Source organism: Cotesia typhae, unplaced genomic scaffold (assembly GCF_013202065.1).
Source record: "Cotesia typhae breed Kobodo isofemale line unplaced genomic scaffold, CoteBio_Ctyphae contig_4, whole genome shotgun sequence".
NCBI lineage: Eukaryota > Metazoa > Arthropoda > Insecta > Hymenoptera > Braconidae > Cotesia > Cotesia typhae.
Window position 1 is genome coordinate 8,739,072 of NW_027423748.1, and position 21,658 is coordinate 8,760,729.

The 21,658-nt window shown below is 31.4% G+C and overlaps 1 protein-coding gene across 3 annotated transcripts in view; it reads right to left on the minus strand.

Moving 5' to 3' along the window:
* Zfh2 (Zn finger homeodomain 2) overlaps positions 1–21,658 on the minus strand; it is a 166,844-nt gene that overhangs the window by 62,709 nt on the left and 82,477 nt on the right. For all 3 annotated transcript variants that reach the window (XM_074242056.1, XM_074242055.1, XM_074242058.1), the window contains one exon: positions 13,034–13,063. The gene's annotated coding sequence lies outside the window, so the exon portion shown is untranslated. The remainder of the gene's footprint in view (positions 1–13,033; positions 13,064–21,658) is intronic.

Genomic DNA, 21,658 nt, shown 5'->3' on the forward strand with positions numbered 1-21,658 from the left:
TTTTTTTATTTAATTAAAATAAAATTATTCGTTTGTTAACGTGGTTAAAAAATTTAAAAATTTTTTCAAGATTTAATTTTTGAATCAAATGCAATTTTTTATCCATAAAAAATTTATTAAAAAAATATTTGTAGGTAAAAAGATTTGATATCGAAAAAATTAAGCTTGTCAGTACAACATAAAGACATTTAAAAGATAAAAAAAGTAGCTGTCATAAATAAATAATTTACATGCTCATGTACAACACATTAGCATCAGAGCCGTTGATTAAATCTAAGTAATTAAGGGAGCAAGCCTACTCTTATAAACATCACCCAAGTTAACACAGTCACGCCCGCTTGCCCACCCCTTTGCGCCGTTTACGCAGGTACTTTATTGTAAAAGATATATAATACACAATATACATATATTGTTGAGTAAAGTAATAAAGATTTCCAAGTAAAGTGATTTTTAAAACAAAAAAATAGAGAATCACTACAGCGATTTTATTTTTGCCTTTAAGAATGTAGAGTCAACTCCTCCATCAACGTCTGGCGGGTATACCTTATCCACTCTTGGTTACCTCGCACCTCTCTACCTTTACTCTGGCTCGTTCTTCCACGTCCGCTGCTTAATTACGAGTGCAATTTGTTATGTAAATTAAACGACTGGTGAAAAGTGCCCGAGCACGTTCGGCTCTATTCTACTGTTGACTGTATGGCAATGTAGGATACTAATACTAGTACTCGGACTAATATTGAGTGTATAAACCATTAAGTATTATATGGAATGCAGAGTACATTAGTACACAACACAAGAGAATGTTTGTGTTAAATGTTGTTCGAGGGGAGCCGAATAACGAATAAGAAGAGATGCCCGAAGGTGCGCCGCATAATTAGCCTCAGCCCACGTGGATTTACTACGTCGAGCAGAGCCTCTGCTCTGTGTGATGTGATATGTAAAAAAGAGCGCGATATGTTGTTGCTGGTGCATTGTGCGTCTCTTGTATCGCTTAGAAATGTAATAGACCCGTGGGCGATGATACATCGTTCATGGGAAAGCCAGGCAGCAAGAATAGGATTCTGGATTCAGGATTCACCATTCAACATTCAAGATCACGTTACCTTACACCTTCCTGCTTCCATCAACATCACGCTTTTTTAGTTTAAGTCATTTATTGTCATTTTTAGTCATTTATTGAGGTACTTGTGGGTGATGAAGCTTGGTTTAAAATTTTTTTAAATTAAATGAAAAATATTTATGTTTATTATTATTTTTAAAAATTTAAAAATGAAATTGTTATTTTTAGTGTACAAAATAACAAAATTATATAAATGTTGTTCGTAAAAAATATTTTTCTTATTTTAAAGCAATGAATTTTAAATTAATTTTTTTTCTCAATATAAAAGTCAAAAAAAGCCAATTAGTTTATTTTTTGACTAATCAATTTTTTAATTAAAATTAAAAAATTTACTAGCCTAAAATTTGAACCTCAAAATTTATCTTATCACTCGGATACAATTAATCACAATTCATAATATAATATGATAAACATCCGGTTAAATTATCAGCGATCGAAAAAATTTTAAATACACTTTAATTGACTGGACTATTATAGCAACAAAAGCGTGAATAAATACCGAATTCTTAGCGAATATTTTTTTAACCTGCTGAGCAACCTGGAAGTTGTATAAAAAGATCTAACGAACTTTTAAAAGTGTGTCAGCGTCGATCATTTTATTTAATTGAATTATCATTCTATTGGCTGCTACAGCCCGATATTTGAGTCTGTCAGTTTAGACTTGATATTTAACTTTAATTTTGACAGTCACTCTAATCAACAATCTCGAGTTCGGAGCCTCGAAATTTGGCCGCTCATTAGGTCTATTTGAATACCAAATAGACCTTAATTATTTGATTTTTTATCGGCCATCGGAAATTATTATTAATACAACTACAAGTTACAAGTTATTGGTTAATAATGAAAATAATTATTCAATAATATAATCATCGATCGTTATCGAGCTGACAGTTCAAACTATTTTTTTTTTTACTCACTCTCGATGTTAATTTTCGGGCTTTTTTTTTTCAAAAGCCAAATTAATGTAATAAGAAAAATTTTTTCGTTTGCATTAGCGAATCCGAAAGGGTAATGGGTGTCACGTGAGAACTCAACGTCGGTACGCTTTCCGCGCAGTTGGTTTAAGCGCAATTAATCTTCGTTAAGTGAACGAGCATGCGAGCCCCCTCTCGCTTCACGAACACACGCGTAAGATTTGTAATGTACTCTTACTCTTACTCTTACTCTTACTTACTTACACTATTACTCAGAGTCTGGAGCCCGGTTTCGGATCTCCGATCTCGGTTTATTTTTTCCGTCAGCCAGTACATTATAAAGTGTTATATCCGCGTGTAAGCTTCTTTAGATCTTCAAATGAACATCAGTTGAAAAAAAAATATCAATATTTCGACAAGTAATTTTTTTTTTGACAAAATTTTTAATAAATTATTTTAATTTTTTTTTTTTGAAATTTAATAAAAAAAATCAATATTATTTTCATAAAAAATTTTTTTTAAAAAAAATTTTCAGTTTGTCATTTTTAACAATTATATTTACAATTGATACTTGATTAAAATGTTCCAAAATTTATGGTGTAAAAAAATTAATGATTTGAATTTTAAAATAAAATTAATTGTAAAAAATAAAAAAAAAAATAGAGCCTTGTGATAAGTGTCAACATTTTTTTTATAAAGTAGGGTTAGAGGTCGCGTCCTATTGTTCACTTAAACTTAAGATTTTTTCATTATTTAAGCTATAAGTCTAAATATATTTGGACCGTGAATAAATTAAAAGAATGATCTAGTATAGATACCAGAGTCTTTGGAGTATAAATAATTTAGCCATAAGGATAATTAACACAGATAAGAAATAAAAATCCAGGGATCTAATGAAAAAGTTCGATCTTGAATCCAAGACAATGCGTCTCCTTTTGCTCGAGTTCCGCTCCTTGAATTGTTCTCGGTCTTACTTTCTATTATAAAAATTCATTCCCTTCTTATAATTTCCTCGGGCTATTGTTATTATTCATTAAAAGTCAGCACTTAAAATGCTTGTATAAATTAAACGCTCGTCAGCAATTAACAGAATAAATGAATGGATAAATAAATGACTTTTCCTTCGTCATCGATGCGCCATTACAGCCTTTGTTTATCTTCCATTTATTTATTTTATTATTTATATTTATATTTATATAATACCCTTTTTGTTCCTTATCATCCTCATTTATTTCGGTCGTTAACGAAGAATTTTTTCCTTTTCCTTATTTTTTCATTTAACCCAAAACGAAGATTGAAACAAATGGGGCTAAAGTTTTCTCGCGTAATGGAATTACTTTGTTTCGATATCACCCTTGAATAACACAAACTAACTCATCCCGATGATAGCGCACCAGAAATACCAAAGAACGTATAAAAGAACCGAGTCTCGAAGAAAGAGCTAGTCCACTTTGCTCTCACTATATATATAGATATAGATATACGTCTCCACATTTTTGGTTGGAATATATATAATAGCGAGTTATATTCGGCTGGGGAAAAGATAATTATACAATGGCTAATTGCACGCCGGATGCTTGTGTTTTTGTTCCCGCTTCAATTTTTTCGCCAGCTTTCATAACTTAATTTTTTCCTTACTTATCCTCCTGGCTGATGCTGTTAAACTTTTTAATTTTTCCTCCACGCTCTTCTCTGTTGACGTTCAGTTAGTCTCGTCTAAAATAAGATTATTAATCTCGTTTCAGATGGAAAATTAATTACTTTCCTGGAATTTATCGTCGAAAAATTATAATTTAAGGACTTTCGTTAGTTATATTAAAGCTCATTTTAAATTTTAATTAAAGTTGATTAAATAATTCAATTAATTTTCCTAATTTTATTTAATTTATCATTTAAAAAAAATTTTTAATGATAATAATAATAATTGAATAAATAAAAAATAACAATAATAATTGAAGAACAATAATCCTCATATGTAATTACAAAAGTCCTTAATCCCAACAACCTTAACGATACTTTTAATTTATTCGTTAATTTACGTCAATTAACTTTTTATAATTTGGTTATTTTACAGTTAATACTCGATCTCGTGCAGAAATGCATGATGCCCAAAGCGGTTTCACGTGAAACGATTCATTCGGCATTCAACGAGTCGAAGTAGTTAATGTTATCCTCCATGCCCTCTCTCACTTCATTTCACTCATTATTTTTTTCTTATTTATCCTCATCTTTTTTCGTACACCAACACACATATATATTCGTTTGATGCAGGGCTGCCATATATACACCGCGGCTATTTGGTGTAAGTTAATAACAGAGAGCTAGTGGCACCGATTATTTTGTGCCGCGATAATTAGACGTCGTGCCGGTCGTTCGCGCAGGTAAATAACGAGAAAATAATTGCAACCCGCGGGAATCCATTCTCTGCTGAGCAATATACAATATACACTTGCTTAGATATCTTTTCTCCTTTCTTCTCTTACTATTTCTTCCTTAAGATTTCTTTCTCTCGTCCTTTATTCGCAATTACCACAAACTTTATACACAATTTAACAATTTATTGCATCTTCTTATTGTTTTTCTTGAAAAAAAAAGATGTTAAAAAAATTCCTCTGCACTTTTTATTATGAATAATTAATTATTTTATTTCTGAAAATTATTTAATTAAAAACTAGCAACCTTGCATTCACATAATAACTTACGTAACTTGTGAACTATAAATAAATAAAATTTTTATTTATTAAATAATAAATTTTTTTAAAGATTGACATTTTTAAAAATATAAGCTCATCCTGATGTCATACTCTTCAAGAGCTTCCATTTAAGTACCCACATGCATTTTGATATATTTTTCATATATACATATATATCTATATATATAATATATATAGATATATGAAAAATTGATGTGGGTACTCAAATGAAAGCTCTTGATGAGTGTAATGTCGGGATAAGCTTATATCTTTAAAAAAGACCAGAAAATTAAAAATAAATAATTCAGAAATTTTGGTGAAATGAAAAAAAGTAAAAAGGTCTTTTTATCTCGCAGACAGTCAAGTGGTTTTGCTACTCTCGGGTAAATTAAGAATGAGTAATAAGAGTAAGTACAAGAACAAGAGGAAAATGAAGACAATAACCGAAAAAAAGTTAATTAAGTAATAAAAAGTCTCTGAGAATAAGAATCAAGAATTCAGAGCTGAGTGGTCGTTTACATTTTCTCGGTCTTGTTATTACTGTAGTCCGATTTAAATTAAAATAAACATCCCCTTGTAAATGAGTCCGCTTGGAATCTCAGTTAATTAATTCCAGCGGCTGGAACAGGGATAAGGATAAGAAGGGTGAAACGGCCCGATTCTGGATGCAAGTATTTAAAAGACTCGTTTACTATTACTGCTATTGCTAAGGCTGGTGGTTCTTCTGCGGCTATTAGCACTCGTTACTGGGAGCAAAAACAATGTCTGTCTTAAGGCTTTAATTAACCCCAAAGTGAGTGGAGAGGAAAAAGTAGAAGCTAGTGTTGGCTGATGAGAGCTAGGGGAGCTGAAAGATCGAGTACAAGGTGTCGAGGGCGATGCGCAACAGGTGAGATGCAAAGCAAGGGTTATTTCCTATCCTCCTATCCGGGCTCTGTTCAGATATTGCTTGACAGAAGAGTTTGCTGAAAAAGGGTGAACGCTCCCAAGTCTTTTACTGCTTTTTGTCCGCCGTTTCATTGAAAAACAATCTCGTCAATTTATACTTTTTAGTATTCATAGCGTTTATTTTTTTTTTTTTTGTGGAAATACTGTTTATGAAAGTGGTTTTTTTTTGTGAATATTTGGTAGCTATTTTTGGAAATTTATTTTAGTTTTTAGAAATTAAAATTCAAAAATCATTTTTTGAAAATTTATTCAATTTTATATAATCAATAAAAATTATTTTTAAAACAATTTTTAATTTTTTTATTCAATTAAATGAAAAAAAATTGAAATCAATTAAAAAAAAATTTTTTTTCTAATACAAAAAATGAATACTAAAAATCCAAATAAATCTGGTATCACTTGAGAGTCTCTAAATCATGGCTCGAGAGGGTTGAACCCCTTTGATGTTGACGTTTATCAGAGCCAGAAGCCTCTGACAATATTTAAGGCATGTTTCATGGATAATTAAACGCGAAGAGGGTCGCAGGCTGTAGATCTCAACCCTATCATCCTCCCACGCAAATTAACGCGTTTAACCCGCTCATCCCGCCCAGGGTAATAATGTGCTTTTCATTAGCCCCGGTTAGAGAGTCGTCCTTCTTCCCCAGCCTCATTCTCCAGCTCGTTAACAAATTTCTGCGGAGAATATTCATCAGTAACCCTTCTCTCGCCATAACAACGCTTTGCGGTATTCGAGATGTACTCTCGGCAGTAATCTGGCTGATGAGCCAATTCAACAGGTTTTAATTGCTCTATTATTACTTTATTAGACTATTATTTCATTTTGGGTTTAAATGCTTCATTATTATTTTTTGCCACCAATTTCATGCATTCAGCATTAAACATTTAATTTAACAGACATATTACACATGTGTTGTCCTCACATTTTCGAGAAATACATCGATGATTTTATATATAATACCAAAGGGACCGTACATACACGTAGAGCAAGCTATTAATTGTATCTGTTGATTCGCAAGATCGTGCTCGGTGTATCAAGTACATCTAACGTACCAATAGAATAGACGGTATATGCCTGATACATAATAGCCCAATACAATCGTCCGCCACCGCTAGAGGGACAAAGACGGATGGAACTTTTAGCGACAAGCTGACCAGAGCAACAGAGCAAGAAAACTTACGTACATACAATACGTTTGATACATATCGTAGTACATACTACGTTTAGTTTGATTTGAACGGCATTTAGTAGCCCCTCTATTACTCTACATCTATATCTGTATGTACCGGGCCCATACTACTGTACTCGCCTATCTAATTCTCCTAACGATTAAAACGACGTGATTGAAGAATTACTTATCACTACGGTTTTTAATTTAAATTCAAATTTAAATTTAATTGGATTGGCTGTTTTATTTGCATACTAAGTGAATCATTGATTTTCACTGGTAGCAATAAAATTTTACCCATCGATAAAAAAAGCTTAAGTAACCCGTGAAAAAAATTTTTTTATATGGCAATTGGCCATATATATGGCAAGTTGCCATATATATTGCCAAATGCCATATAAGGCTTTTTTGCTAAATTAGACTTTTTTGTAAATGACTGTTAAATTTGCAATTTTCGGGAAAATTCGCAATGACCGTGACCTAGGGCGAGTTTCGCTGCCAGAAGAGAGATAGCATAAAGTACTTATACACATAAGAAGTCTAAGAGGTAAGAATAAACGCCTACGCGTAAACTCACGCATGTACTCGCGCTTCTGTGTTAACTTGACGTCCAAACTCCGTGTCTGATGTGTGTCTACACGCAAATATTTGTGTTTGTACAGCCCAAAAAAATGTATTGTATGTTTGTGTTATATTATTGGAGATCTAAATTGGCCAGAATTAACCGGACCAGTGGAATTTATAGCAAAAAATTATTTATTCGATGTTTTGTTAAGAATAAAATATTGGATTTCGTTTTTTTTTTTTTTAGAATGTATGAATATATTTATGAATTATGTTTATTTTTAATTATTGGAATTTTTTTAATGCAAAAAAAAAATTTAGAATGATAATAATAAATGTAAGACTGATGAATTTTTGTCTCAGGATATGTTTGATCATATAAAAAACATTATATATAGGTACATCAAACCATATCAGACCATATATAGACATTAGAAATATTGACTTAGCCATATATGCCCATATAAAAATTTGTATCAAAATTTTCAAAGGACTTACGGCGTCTCTATTTAACCTTCGTCACAAATCACAGAGTGTAAAAAAGGAATCATAATCACATGTGAGATTATTTTTTTGGTTTACACACCAGCAGAATGTTATTTTACCTGGGATGTGGGCCGGTTAACTCGTCCTGAGTAACGGCTATTCCGAGAAGTTGTTTCAGATAGGGAGCTAATTTGTTCAAGCTGGCACGTTTAAGTTTCGAAACCAAAGATACGGTTTATAGATTCGTCGAGTGTATAGTGTATAGTATAGAGAACCCGAGCCGAGGATCCACGCACTGGGAACCCAGAGAATTATATCGGAACCTCGTAAAAAAAATTAATTATCACATGAACCAAAAAAACATTCAACAAAAATTAAACAAATTTAAAAGTAATAGTTATCTCGGGGAATAAATCTCCTCAATACCGAGTTTTTAATTAACACACACGGTATCGGGTTACTCATCTGACACACTAGACACACACGAGAGTACCAGGCGAGAGGCCGGAGAAGCAGGAGGCGAGAGGCGAGGTGTGAACCCGTTTAAAAATTTAAAGAATCCATACCGAGATATATATGTTTCTTATTTCTTATTCGCATTTCGAGAGGCTGAGGGTCGTGTATGCATATTGCGATCCTTGGCCATGCCCAGAGCCCAGATCTCAGATCCAAGCTTTCAATCTCCATCTCCATCTCCGAGCTAGCTCTGGCTCTATCTACATCTACATACTTGAGCTCAAGAGTAATGCAAGGAGCAAGGAGCAAGGAGCAAGGAGCAAGGAACAAGGGGTTTCTATCCTCTCAACCCCTCGGGGATGGACCACATGAGGGTGGTAACGTATGAGTTATTAAGACATAATGCGCATGCTCGCGGTTCTTTCATCGATTCATATAAGAATATCCTATCTTGTGTGTTTTTCTTATCCCAGTGCCGTATGTATTTAACGCTTTTTTTGTAAATTGTTTGATTTTTTATTTTTAATCCTCGAATAAAAAAATTCAATTAATTTTAAAACTAAATTTTCAACTTACAAAATTGTTATTAATTTAATTAAAAAATTATTCATAATTCATGTAAATTTAATTTTAAAATAATTTTCTTGAATTAAAATTTTTACTTTTGAATTAAATTAATTTTTTTATCAAGAGAAAAAATTTTTGAATTATTAATTTGATAAATAATTTTTTCAGTAGATTATTTCTGGATTAATTACTTAGTTATCAGCTTGCTAATAAAAAATCAATTATAGTAACTCAAAAATATTTACCTACAACAATTTGAATGCACTTTACTAAATATATTTTGGATGCGTAAGTTAATGAGCCAGTTTAATGTGGGGTCATACCTTAGCTTGTCTTAAGAAAAAACAAACCGGTATTTTTTAAACTTGTCTCTTCTCTCCTCTCCTCTCTCGATATCTACATACATTCATACATCCATACAAATACACTTGAAGAGGACACGTGGGCGTGAACAGGAGGCAAGCGACATCAACCTCAGATTATTTTCAAAATAAAATATTGAATAGTGTTTAAATGTTAACCGGGCGGATTATTGTCCTTTTTATTTGAGACTATTCACCTCCCACAATAAAAAAAAATTAATTACTATTAATAATTAATCATCATTAATTATTTTGAACAAAATAATAATTATTTAAAATCTAGTAGATTATTAAGGGAGTCCAGAAGCTTGGCACGACACTGGAGTTTAATATAAAGTCGAAGGGAGGGTGAAGGGTGAAAAGGGAGTTAGAGGTGATCTATGCGTTTAATTAACCATAGAGACGCTTCCACAAACTCTTAACTGTTGTTAGTTGGAGCGAGACTGTTGGAAAGAATTAAGGGTGGTTTTCACCCGCTACCGCGGTAGAAAGAGCCCGATGTCCGAGAAGAGGGAGACACCCGATGTATAGACCCCAGATATATGCTGGGTCTTTAGCTTCCAAGAATAAGAAAAGATACCGCAAGATCGTTAGCTCGGTGTCTGTATGTGTCTATGAGGGTGTTCGTGTGTGGATATCTATTTATGTCTATATATGTGTGTGCTCGCTATCTTGCGAAATTAACTTTCGTGAAAAACTTATAATGCGTCTTGTTGCGAAGAGAATTATATCGCCGCTGGTTGCTTCGCTGGACGACAAGCTGGCACATATGAGTTTAATTTACGGGTTTAATTAATGAGGCTTTTTTTTTATTTTTAATTAATTTCAGTTACGAGATCAATACTTTGATATTATTACGACTATATTATTTTAGTACAGAGTAATTGACATTTTAAATTTGCCTCATTGGAAACTCTTAATAAAATTTTTTTTTAAATACATAGCAAAATTATATTTATTAAAAATTAATAAAAAAAACATTAGATTGTTTTTTAAAATATTTTTAATTAAAAAAAAAAAATTGTGACATTTTAAATTTAAGAATATTTTTTTTTTTTGCTAAATAAGGTAACATATAATTGAATTGACATAATTATAAAAAATGTTTCCCGAGATATTTTTATAACAATTATTTGACACACCTGATATTAGTAATAAGTAATAAGTAATTATTAATTATAAATTAGCTCCTCGATACCAATATTTTCTTCGAACAATTTATCGAATGGAATTCTTTGTAACCGGATGTGGAGTTATGAATGCGAATTACCTCGTGCAATAAAAGTCTGATTAAAGTAATTATCCTTCTTTAATTGAGGATTAGTTTTTTTTATTTTATTATTTTATTTAAAAAAGCAAAAGTTAAAAATAATTTATTTGAGTTCACATGAAAGTTTCCACTAGAATCAAGTGTACGAAGAAGCAGGAGCGGCGATTTGGGCGCGGAGTCGAGGGGCAATTATGATAATTACCGGAATTCGAGGGACGCAATCGGGATCAACGAAGCGGCAGAAAATATACAGTGTTTTATATATCCATACATATAACATACGTTGATTCTGTTCTTTTATTTTATTTCTTACAATTTTAATTTCACCGGCATACATTTACATTTACATTTACATTTACGTTTACATCCATTTTGCCATTTACTCATGCACTCACACGCGTAATCTAACCATGTACATTTATAACCCAAAGATATAATCACTCCCCTTAGTCCTCAATTTAGTTCGGGTTTTTTGTTTTTAATTTTAGTAAATTAACGCTTGCATTTCGCGATATGTACTTTCTATCCAAACAATTTAATGCATGCATATTTATTTGTACCTACAGGTTTTATTTGATGATCAAAGATTGCCAGTCTGCAGCTAGATAAACATTTTTCATCGGAAATATTACTACTAAATAATGCTTTTCGTCGTCATCGTCGTCGGCTGGTGGATGGTGGATGGTGGATTGTAGATATAATCAAAACTTGCGCGTGGCTTATGTGTACGGCGAACTGGTACATCCGTGTGTCAAGTGACTGCCGGAAGTGGAGTAATAAAAGACTAACTTCCGTCAGTGAAACAATACATCGGGATTAACGTACGTACCTTTTTGTGATTCATACTCTTTACATTCATTATTAATGTATGAGCCTATGTTTATGTCATATGTTTGCTAATTTATGTCTAATATCATCTGCTCATATTGAAGCTACTTAAGAAAATTCAGGTTTTCATTGATGATTAATTTTTTTTTTTTTTTTTTTTTTTTTTTTTAAATAAACCTTAAAGTATTTGACTAACCGAGTGAAGATGAGTGAGTCGGCGAAAAAAAATGAGATTTAACAAAATATATGGAATAGGCATTGATGTAAATAGAGAGTGTGTATAAACGTGACGTCGATTTATTTAAATTCATCCATTACGGCGTACAATTGATTTCTCACATGCACGTTTCTTATCTGAGGAAGATTGCATCTCTTATTCGATTTAGCACACTCTGCCGGCAGCTCATCTTTTCTTCTTTTCTCGCGGGTTTTATTATTTTATTTCTCATCCCCGGTCGCGTCGATGATACAATTTCCACGGCGATGCTGAAAGACGCCGAGAGGATCGTCCGCTGACTATAAACTCGCTTAAATATATATCGAATAGCGTAATTTCAACGATAAAGACGCTTCCCTGCCGTTGTGTATATATAATAACGTTTTTTTCGCTTAAGCTGCTGATGCGTAGATATCATATCCACACATTCACACATCTCTAGGTATACTCTACTAAATAAAATATATAACGATCCACGAGGATATATAAAATAAGGATAGAGTGGTTTTACGATACTTTTTATCAGTACGTACCCGGTACCCGCCACATCCTAGGTTACTTATTCATAATACACACACTCACTCACACATATTTATACTTTATTTATTTTTCTCACTTTTTATTTCTAAAAAATTAATCAAATTTTTTTCACTTGAAATAAATTCAAAAAATTTATTTGAATTATTTTATTTATTTATTTATTTATTTATTTTTTTTTTTTTTTAAAGGATATGCAATAAAAATTCTAAAGTCTCGTTTTATTAAGCCAAAGCATTCTTTGCTTTATTTTTTCGTTCTAATTAAAAATAGCAATAATTATATATTTAAAAAAAAATAAAAAAAAATCGAGGGCGTAAAAGAATGTCGTTAACTGCATGCCACACACTTTAACTAACCGGTTTAAACATTTATTCGTTGTTAATTCGCTAGTTATAAGAGTAGTTGTTACACACATGAGTCTCGCAGTCGAGTAAGTAATCGTTGGTATCGATACCGTGTTATGTAGAGACTGCATCGTATAGAAAGAAGTACCTTCTCGGTACACACGGCATTATATGGATGTACACTTAGTTGGCTGTATGGTATGATTGTGCCGGTCATTAAAGTGACGACGAGCGCGTCAAACCCGACGAGAGCGAATCGAGAGGTGTCAACTGATATCCAACAAAAACCGGGAGACAAGCGTGAATTATCCGGGAAAGAGCGACTTTTTTTGATCCCGGAATTTTTACGAGCAATTTATAATGCGTGTCTCGGTCCACAGATGTGTATACGGTTGTACATTCCTGCTCTAAACATTTGTTTTATTTAAATAAATTTAATTCAATTTTTTTATCTCCACTCTTGTTAATTTAACTCGCGACTAAGATACCCTTACGCTTGTTTGCTTAATTGTATTCTATTTGAATAAATTTAAGAATTTTATAATTTTCACTCACCGATAAAATTTGACAGCATAGAAATTAACCCTGAAACATAAATAAAAATTTATCTGTTTAATGTATTAACACATGTTAAAAAAATTAGTTTTTTACATAATCATTGATCATATCTGATTATCCATGTAACATATAAGTTAATGCATGATGTCATATATGAAAACATGCAATGCATAAAATTTTGTACAAGTTAATAAAGCAAAATTAAAATATAATTAACTAAAAATAAATTATTTGAATAGCAGTAAAATTTTAAAATAGGACATGCAACCGTGTTACCAAACACAAAGTAATCAATTAACTAAAAATAAAATGAATAAATAATAAATGTAAATAATTATACCCGGTACGTAAATTTGTAGTGTAACATAAAGGATAGGAGATAGATAGAAGTTATTAGCAGTGTAGAGAAATATAATTACTGCACAAATAATGCATGTGATATGAAAAGTCGACGAGAGGTCGACTGTGACAGGAATTACAAAGCAATTATTTAATCGATAACCAAGTTGGTGAAGTAGAATTAGAAGTATAATACGCCTTCTTTAAACTTTAAATATCTATATTCATTAACTGCATAGTATAGATTCATAATTCGCGAAGTTTAGGCTCGAGACTTACAGGGCGGGAGAGGCTCTGAAGACAAGTCCCTCATATCAAGTCTGCGACAGAGTTACGCGGACGTATAATTATCCTTCGGGTCTCTATTTAAATTATTATTCCGTATAGTTTCGCTGTGGAAATTATTCTCAGTTAATGTTATAATTTATAATACACTTGCCTCGAGGGTACGTTCAGTCTATGAAAGTTTAAACTTTAAATTTCTGCTGAAGAACGGTGAATTAATCAGCATATGTTCATATTTTTAACAAGACTAATTATAAAATATAATAATTATCAGGACAAATTGCAAATAAAATTTCTTTGAACACAAACATGTATTCCACATAAGTGTAAAAGTAACGAGGATTTGTGTTGTACCAAAGAAAGGAATGATTATGAGCGTAAGTGCAACCGTCCAGTTTTTCAACTCTTCTATTATATACGTATATCTAATTCTAAACCCTCTTACTCTCTCATATAAACAGTCTAATGCGCTTAACCACATTGCGGCGAGCATTCTACACTCTACACTCCATCTTATTCTTATATTACACTTACACTTGCACACAAAAACCCCGAAAGCCCCCTTACTGGTGGATCAATACGCTAAAACATCGCCACGTCGGGACGTAACTGCCCGCATGTGAAAGCCCGAGAAAAAGCTTTCTTCATACCACTTATACCGTCACACGTGCATTATCCTCTTTTACCGCCATCTTATTCTTCGACTTTTTTTTTTTATTTTACTTCAAATTAATTGAGAAATTTAATCTCTAAATTTTGTGAAATTTTCACAGATATTTTCAGCCTGTCATTCGTTATCTTTTGTCTTTAATATTAATCCTAATGTCCGTGAAAAAATTTTTAAAAGTGCCCACACTGACATAAAATTAACTTGTTCTAAAAAAAATTTTTCAAAATAAAAAATCCTTGATTAAAAATTTTCTTTAAGTCAAAATATTTTTTTATCAATTCATATACAGTCTTATATTCCCATATATGCTCTAATATTGTCAAATATATCAATATATAATTTTTGACGAAGTTAGTATTGAAAAAATCCACCAGGTGGCGCATAGCCGCCGAATATTCTCACTATAGGAAAGTTCAGTCCAAGGAAATAAGTTACAAAATAAAAATTCTTTTTTTTAACTCCTCTAAAAAGTTTCTTAAACATTTTTATTCAATTTTAATTTAATGTGACACGTTGATTGTATAAGCCCATCGATAAAATTTTTTTTAATTTAAAATTTGGTACATTTAACTAAACATACCTTCAACCAAAGATAATTATAATACATAATAATGTTACCTCAAAGAAGGCCAAAACACTAAATATCTCGAAGAATTTGTCATCTTGTCTTTTAGTTATTTAAATCCCTAAGCATCCAGAGCCGACTAATAGACTCGTACTATCATCTCAAGACACAGGTAGAGATAGAGACCAGATACAGAGTTGAAACATATTTTTGTTTCGTCTCTATTATCTTTTTTGTTTCTTGGATCACTCAAATACAATATACAAGCCCCTTACTGTATATAATACCTCTTATTGGGCTGGAGCAAATAAAACCTTGAACTCAAACTATACATGAGACATGACTAATTTTTATCAGCTGTACCATGTCTCACTCAGCTACGGCCTCTATTTACACCGTAAAATTACTGTACAGTTATCTGACAATTAGTGGCCCGGCATTAAAATTTTCCATTAACGACGCCTGATATTTTTATTTACAAGTATAATACAACTTTAAATTAAATCGCTTTCGAAAATTTTATCTCGCTTTGATCGCTCGTAAACCGACTGACCTCAGTCTTAGTCTTTGTATGTAAAAATTTTAGCTGGAATTCGAGTTGGGTTTTATTTTCCAGTCTAATTTTTGAGAATATAATTTTTTTCTCTTAAATAAATATTTATTGAATGTTGAAAAATATTTATTAAAATTTAATAAATTAAATAATTGTCTTCAAATAAATTAAATTATTAATACTTAATCTATCCTTCTATTAGTGCGCTTTGAATTTAAAATTAAAATTTAATTTTTTCCTTCAATTTTTTAATCAAAAATTTAAATAAAAATTTTAGTCAATAATTTGATCTCTAGATCCTTTAAAAGTAAGCTCAGAGCCAAACAAAAAAAAAAAACGAAAGACAAACTACGAAAAAGGATAAATTTGTTTCTCCAGCCAATAACCCCGTCCTTGACGTATTTGTCGGGCAAGTCTGCGGCAGACAACCAAAGCGGCGTTTCCCAAACATACATGTAGTACATAGGGGACATGGCGAGTCTGAGGGGTGGCTGAGGCAACAAGTGACCACACGGAAGCTCCATTAGCCCTCCGTTCTGCACTATCTATAGCCACCACTGAAATATCGAGTGGTCGAGCCTACACACACACACATTCCACATATCAATACCACATACCACATACGTAGACGTGCAAGGGAAGTTTCATGTCCATGTAAGGGATGAAAGTACAAGTATACGAGTGAAGTGGTTCTTTGCTCGACTCAGAATCGATATATCGAGCGCTGATGGGCACTCTGTGGCCCATTGGGAGAGCCCGCACGTCTTGCACCGGCTCTGCTCTTTTTGTCCGACTCAACCCGGACCGGCCCTACCTACCCTGCACGCGTTTTGTGGTAGGCCAGGGTCACGTCCCGTAACACACTTCCGCCAATCAATATAATACCTACTCCCACAGCTGGGTTACATGGATACAAAAAAAAAATAACAACATGTCCACGTCCCTTTGGCTTTCGCTCAAGAACTTTTTCCACCCTCAAGGTCTTCTTCAGTCACTCCGAGGTGACTCTTTTATTTTTCAAGATACCAAACATGACAATGGTCTTGTGGAAAAGCATTTGAGCTTACTGACTTATCGCTTTACTTTTAAAAATAATGATAATGATGAAAAAGAGCTTTTAATATGTTGTCAAAAAAAATTTAATTTTTTTTCAAGATTATCTATATTATTAAGAGAATAAGCAAAATCTTGTGGCCATTGTATTTATATGATAAAATAAGTTTTTTTAGTGAAATTTAATTGGCCGAGAGCTAATTGCCGCGATTCAGAGTATTTAGTATTTGTAGTTGTTTATTTTTTGTAACTGCGGTAACTCTGAGATTAAGTCTATGTGTTGTTTGTCGGTCTAAAGAAGTTTGAAGCCGCTTAGTTCGAGCAAAGTGTCTTCAATTGAATCAATCTAACGACCTAACCGGCACGGAGAGTGTACGCGTCAGATGCGCCGGAAAAATTCGATTATCGGTAACTTGGAATTCTGCAACTCCCACTCAGTTCCACTTTGTCGTAATAAATTCCCGATCAATATATATTTAATGACTGATTTTATTGTATAAATGCTTTGTAATTTTTATTAAAAAATAATAGATCAAATATTTCAAATTATAAATTAATATTACAATTTTTTTTTTTACGTTAATTTAATTTCGTAAAAGGTTTTAAAAAGGTCTTTATAAAAAAATCCCTACTAGATGCTCTAAAATCAGAGCATCCAAACAGAAGACCCCTTTAAAAAATTTTTCAAACTTTAAAATTAAAAGCTTCAAATTTTAAATCAATTTTTTTAATATAATTTATAAAAAAATTCTCAATTTGAAATAAATAAATTTTTTTTCAATATAATTTTTCTAAAAATAATTGAATTGAAAATTTATATCAAAAAATAAAAATGAAACTCTTTAACAGCTTGAATTATTTATCCTTCTCCAATAAAAAATCGACATAAACAACGTCCTCTTTCAAAGTGACAATTAATTCCAGGTTCTTTCTCCGATCAGACATTATTATTCATATTTATATTCACAATGATATTTATAAATAATATAATATATTAACGTGTTTATTTAAAAAAAAAAAATCTATATTTAATGAATTATTGAATTAAACCCAAAAGTAGACTCTTATATACCGAGGATAAAACTATAATAATAAAAATAAGTTAATAAATTTGTTGGTCCCACCTGTTGTTGACCTCTGGAGTGAGTTTGCCAGAAAAAGGATAAAAAATTAACAGATTTGTGACGTATCTAACGCCCCATAGCCCGTAATCGGTTGAAAAATGAATCATATATACACACCACAGCCAGATAGAGCCAGAGAGTATAGCATAATACAGGACGTACACAAACCAGCTGGGTGTTGAGAGAAAAAACCCGTGAGGTATCGGTATAGTTATAGTTATAGTTATATAGTTATGTTATATATGGCGAATATAATACTTGGAAGCGCGATCTAAATCGTGGGCTCTAAAGTATGTGTGTGTCAATGATACGCGCACGCGTGAGCCACCTTCACGGTCTTTTCTACCTGAACTGGAGAATATTATTATTATTATTATTATTATTATTATTATCATATTTATATATATATATATATATATATATATATATATATATATATATATATATATATATATATATATATATATATATATATGAGAAATGAGAAGTGATGATCCACGAGCGAACCAACAGTTTTTTTTATTTTTTTATTTTTTATGTGGATGTGAATATAAATAATACGGATATAATAAATACGTAGATGTGTATTTTATGTGTCCATATATTGCAGGTGAGCGAGAGAGGGATGTGTATTTTAGTTAAAAAATGTACACAGCAACCGGGAGGGCCCGCAGGAGATTGAAGATGGGTTCTTTAGAGCACGAGTTGGTAGCACCGACAAGACAGCCGACATCCCGCCCTTCCTCGGCCTCCGCATTTGTAACACTAGCTATACTCTGCCAAGAAAACCAGAAACGGTGTGGGTTTAGATAACATTTATAGTGATAATGATGGTTTAGATTGTGGAGAGTTTTGCGATGAAACTTTGCGGATATTCATCAAGAAGGTCATGGTTCTTCACCTCTACTTTAAACTTCAAAATTTGTCAAGAGATTCCCAGTGAAAGTACTTTTATTTTATTTAGTTTTTGGAATGCTCGGGCTGCTACAAGGTCAGACTATTTTTAGACTTTTAGGTGTTTGGATTGTTAAGACTATACCTGCAGAAATATAAGAAGTGGTTTTATTTTTTTCCTGCTAAAAAATGGATTTGAAATTGTCATTTTTGGGACGAAGAGGATTTTTAAATTGCTTTATTTTAATTTTGGGCCTTCTTGGGAGGTGAAAAAAATTGCTGCTAATTTTTAAACAATTTTTTTAGTTTGTAAAAGTATTTTATTAATAAAATTTTGGAAAAATTATTGTGGCTAGTTCTTAAGTCAAGGAATTTTTTTTTTATAAAGTATTAAGAGTAAATAGATCGATTAATCTTTAATTGACAATTTTTAAACCCTGAAATTTTATTATAATTTTTTGTATCCTATTAAAAATGTTTTACTGAAACTTTTTAAAATTTTTTTTGTTTAACTAAATAAAAAATATAATTTTTTTTTAATTTAATATCATATATTAATTTATACTCAAAAAAATCAAAACTAAAATACATTCACAAGGACAAAGTACCAATTGAATTAAAAGAATTTATTTCTTTACATAAATTTTTATTTCACAACAATAACTGAAGCATAAAAACTCACCCCAATATAAACCCAGAGCCGAGATTATTTTATATTTTCTATCCGAGTGACATATCTGGTCTTTAAAATATAAAGCGGATGCTGAAGGGAGCTGAGGAGATGCATTATGACTGTAACCGCGTCTTTATCTTTATCTTGCTCTATTTCTAGCTGGTGTCCTGCTTTGATCCAAAGTCTTTACTGGTGGTGGAGCTCTACAACACAACCACGGCGTAATATAAATACCTGAATGGATCCAGGTATCCTATATTCGAGAATACGTCGCAGTGAAACATCTTTGGACTTGGTGATGCGAGAAAATAACCCGGTGAAACATAAACATGCTCGAGTGACTGAGTATGCTAGAGCGAGACCGAAAATTTAAATGTGTGTATGTATTTTCTTATACATTTAAATAGAGTGGATAGAAAATAGACACAGATAGAGGCAACATGGATCTACTCTAGGCTCTATTTAGATGGGACCGACTCGGACTCGGCTGTATTGACAATCCGAACGGGATCATCTTTCCTGTATTATATATTATATCTGTAATATAAATTCGAAAGATTTACTTAGTTCACCATTCCGTGAGGACAGATTCCTTTTTCCGGGCTTGTAATATCTATAATACTATATCGAGAATTCATTTACATATATCTCTGACTTGTGGGTACTGTTAGCCGAGTTACGGGTCATTGTTGCTCTTTCAGTCAACTAATACATTCAATATTCGATAAATATTGTGATAAGGATCGATAGTTTCCCAACATTAAACATCCATTCCAGTTAAGATTATTTATTTGGGAAATTATTTTATGGCTTCTTTCGAGGCTGTCTTTGATTTAATCATTATTTTTTATTTTTTTATTAGTCGTTTGAGGCATGTACTTTGATATGTGATGATTAAGACTTAGAAAGAAAGTTAGTTTTTTGTTTTTAATTTCTTAATTTAAAAAAATACATTTTTTGGTTTTGAAAATAAGAAATTGAAAAATTTTATTGTTTTATTAAAAAAAAATTAATGGAATTTAGGATAATTTTTTTTTTTTTTTTTTAATTGAAGCGTAAAATAGTTAAGAAAATTTTTTATAAAAATTTGGACTTCAAAATTTAATTTTTTTTTTATTCAAATTTAATAAAATTAATTCAATAAATAAAAACTGAAAATTAAGAAATATTTTCAAAAATATTTAAACAACCAGAACCGACAAAAAAAATTTAATGTACTTAACTGTTGAATTTTATGACTCAAATGAATAATAGACGCTTAAAATTTTTAAGTATAAACTCAAGAATTTATAATATTAAAGTAAAATTAACAAACACTAAACACTAAAAACACTAAAAAATAAAATTTTAATGTGGATTTTAATTACCGCTTGGAGTATAAGTAATAAAAAGTAAGTTTTTCGGCGAGACTATTTAATGTTAATGTTAATTGAGTCACTGTCGTAATTACTAAAAAATTTAAATGGTCCTCATCCTCATCCAAGACAATATTTCCCATTAAAAAGTAACTTTACTACCAATCAAATCCCCAGTCATTAATACTCGGGAATAAATACAATAAAAATAATATTTATGACTATTCCCCAAAGATCATCAATCAAATTGTTATCATACCCAAATAAAAAAGTCATTAAAATAATTTAAATATTTTAAATAATTATAATTAATTATTAATGAATTATTATTCAACGATATTACTCAAAAAATCTAGATAAAATGTGAAGGATAAACGTCTGTCGTTCTTACGTTAAATTTGTTTTTTTTTTTTTTTTTTTTTTAAGCACATAATACAACATGTGGGACGCAAGTATAAGCATAAGTATATAAATATATATATCTAGGAGTTATGAGCAATTCGTGCAGGTTTTCCGCGGGGGGTAAATCTCTATCCACGATCCACAGCCTTAAGATAATTAATTACATCGAGTCGAAGAATTACAAACGTCGTTGATCCTTATCTCTTCTCGGGGATTCTTCGACCTTACCCCCACAATACTGACTCGGGATTCTCGCCATCGTAATCGATTTGATCATCCAATATTCAATTCAATGTGTTTTAATAATGTAATAATCTTATCCAGTCTTAACACAATATAAATTATATTACTATTATTATTATTATTATTATTATTATTATTATTATTATTATTATTATTATTATTATTATTATTATTATTATTCTACATGAAGTAATAAACTTGATAACAATTAACTAATTCAGTCAATCCACGTGTGCTCGATCAGTGCCAGTGTAATCAGTCGCTTACTACTTCATTTGTACTGTACTGTACTAAGATGTGAATTAAGAAATCGTAGTTAAGTATATAATCGTCGGTTTCCGCGGTGACGCATCTCTGTTATTAGACGTGTCTTCATACCCTCATTAACACCAGTCAATTCAATTATTATTCCTAATACAATCAGGCTAATTAGCTTTTATTCCAACCCTTTGTTGAGGATTTGAAA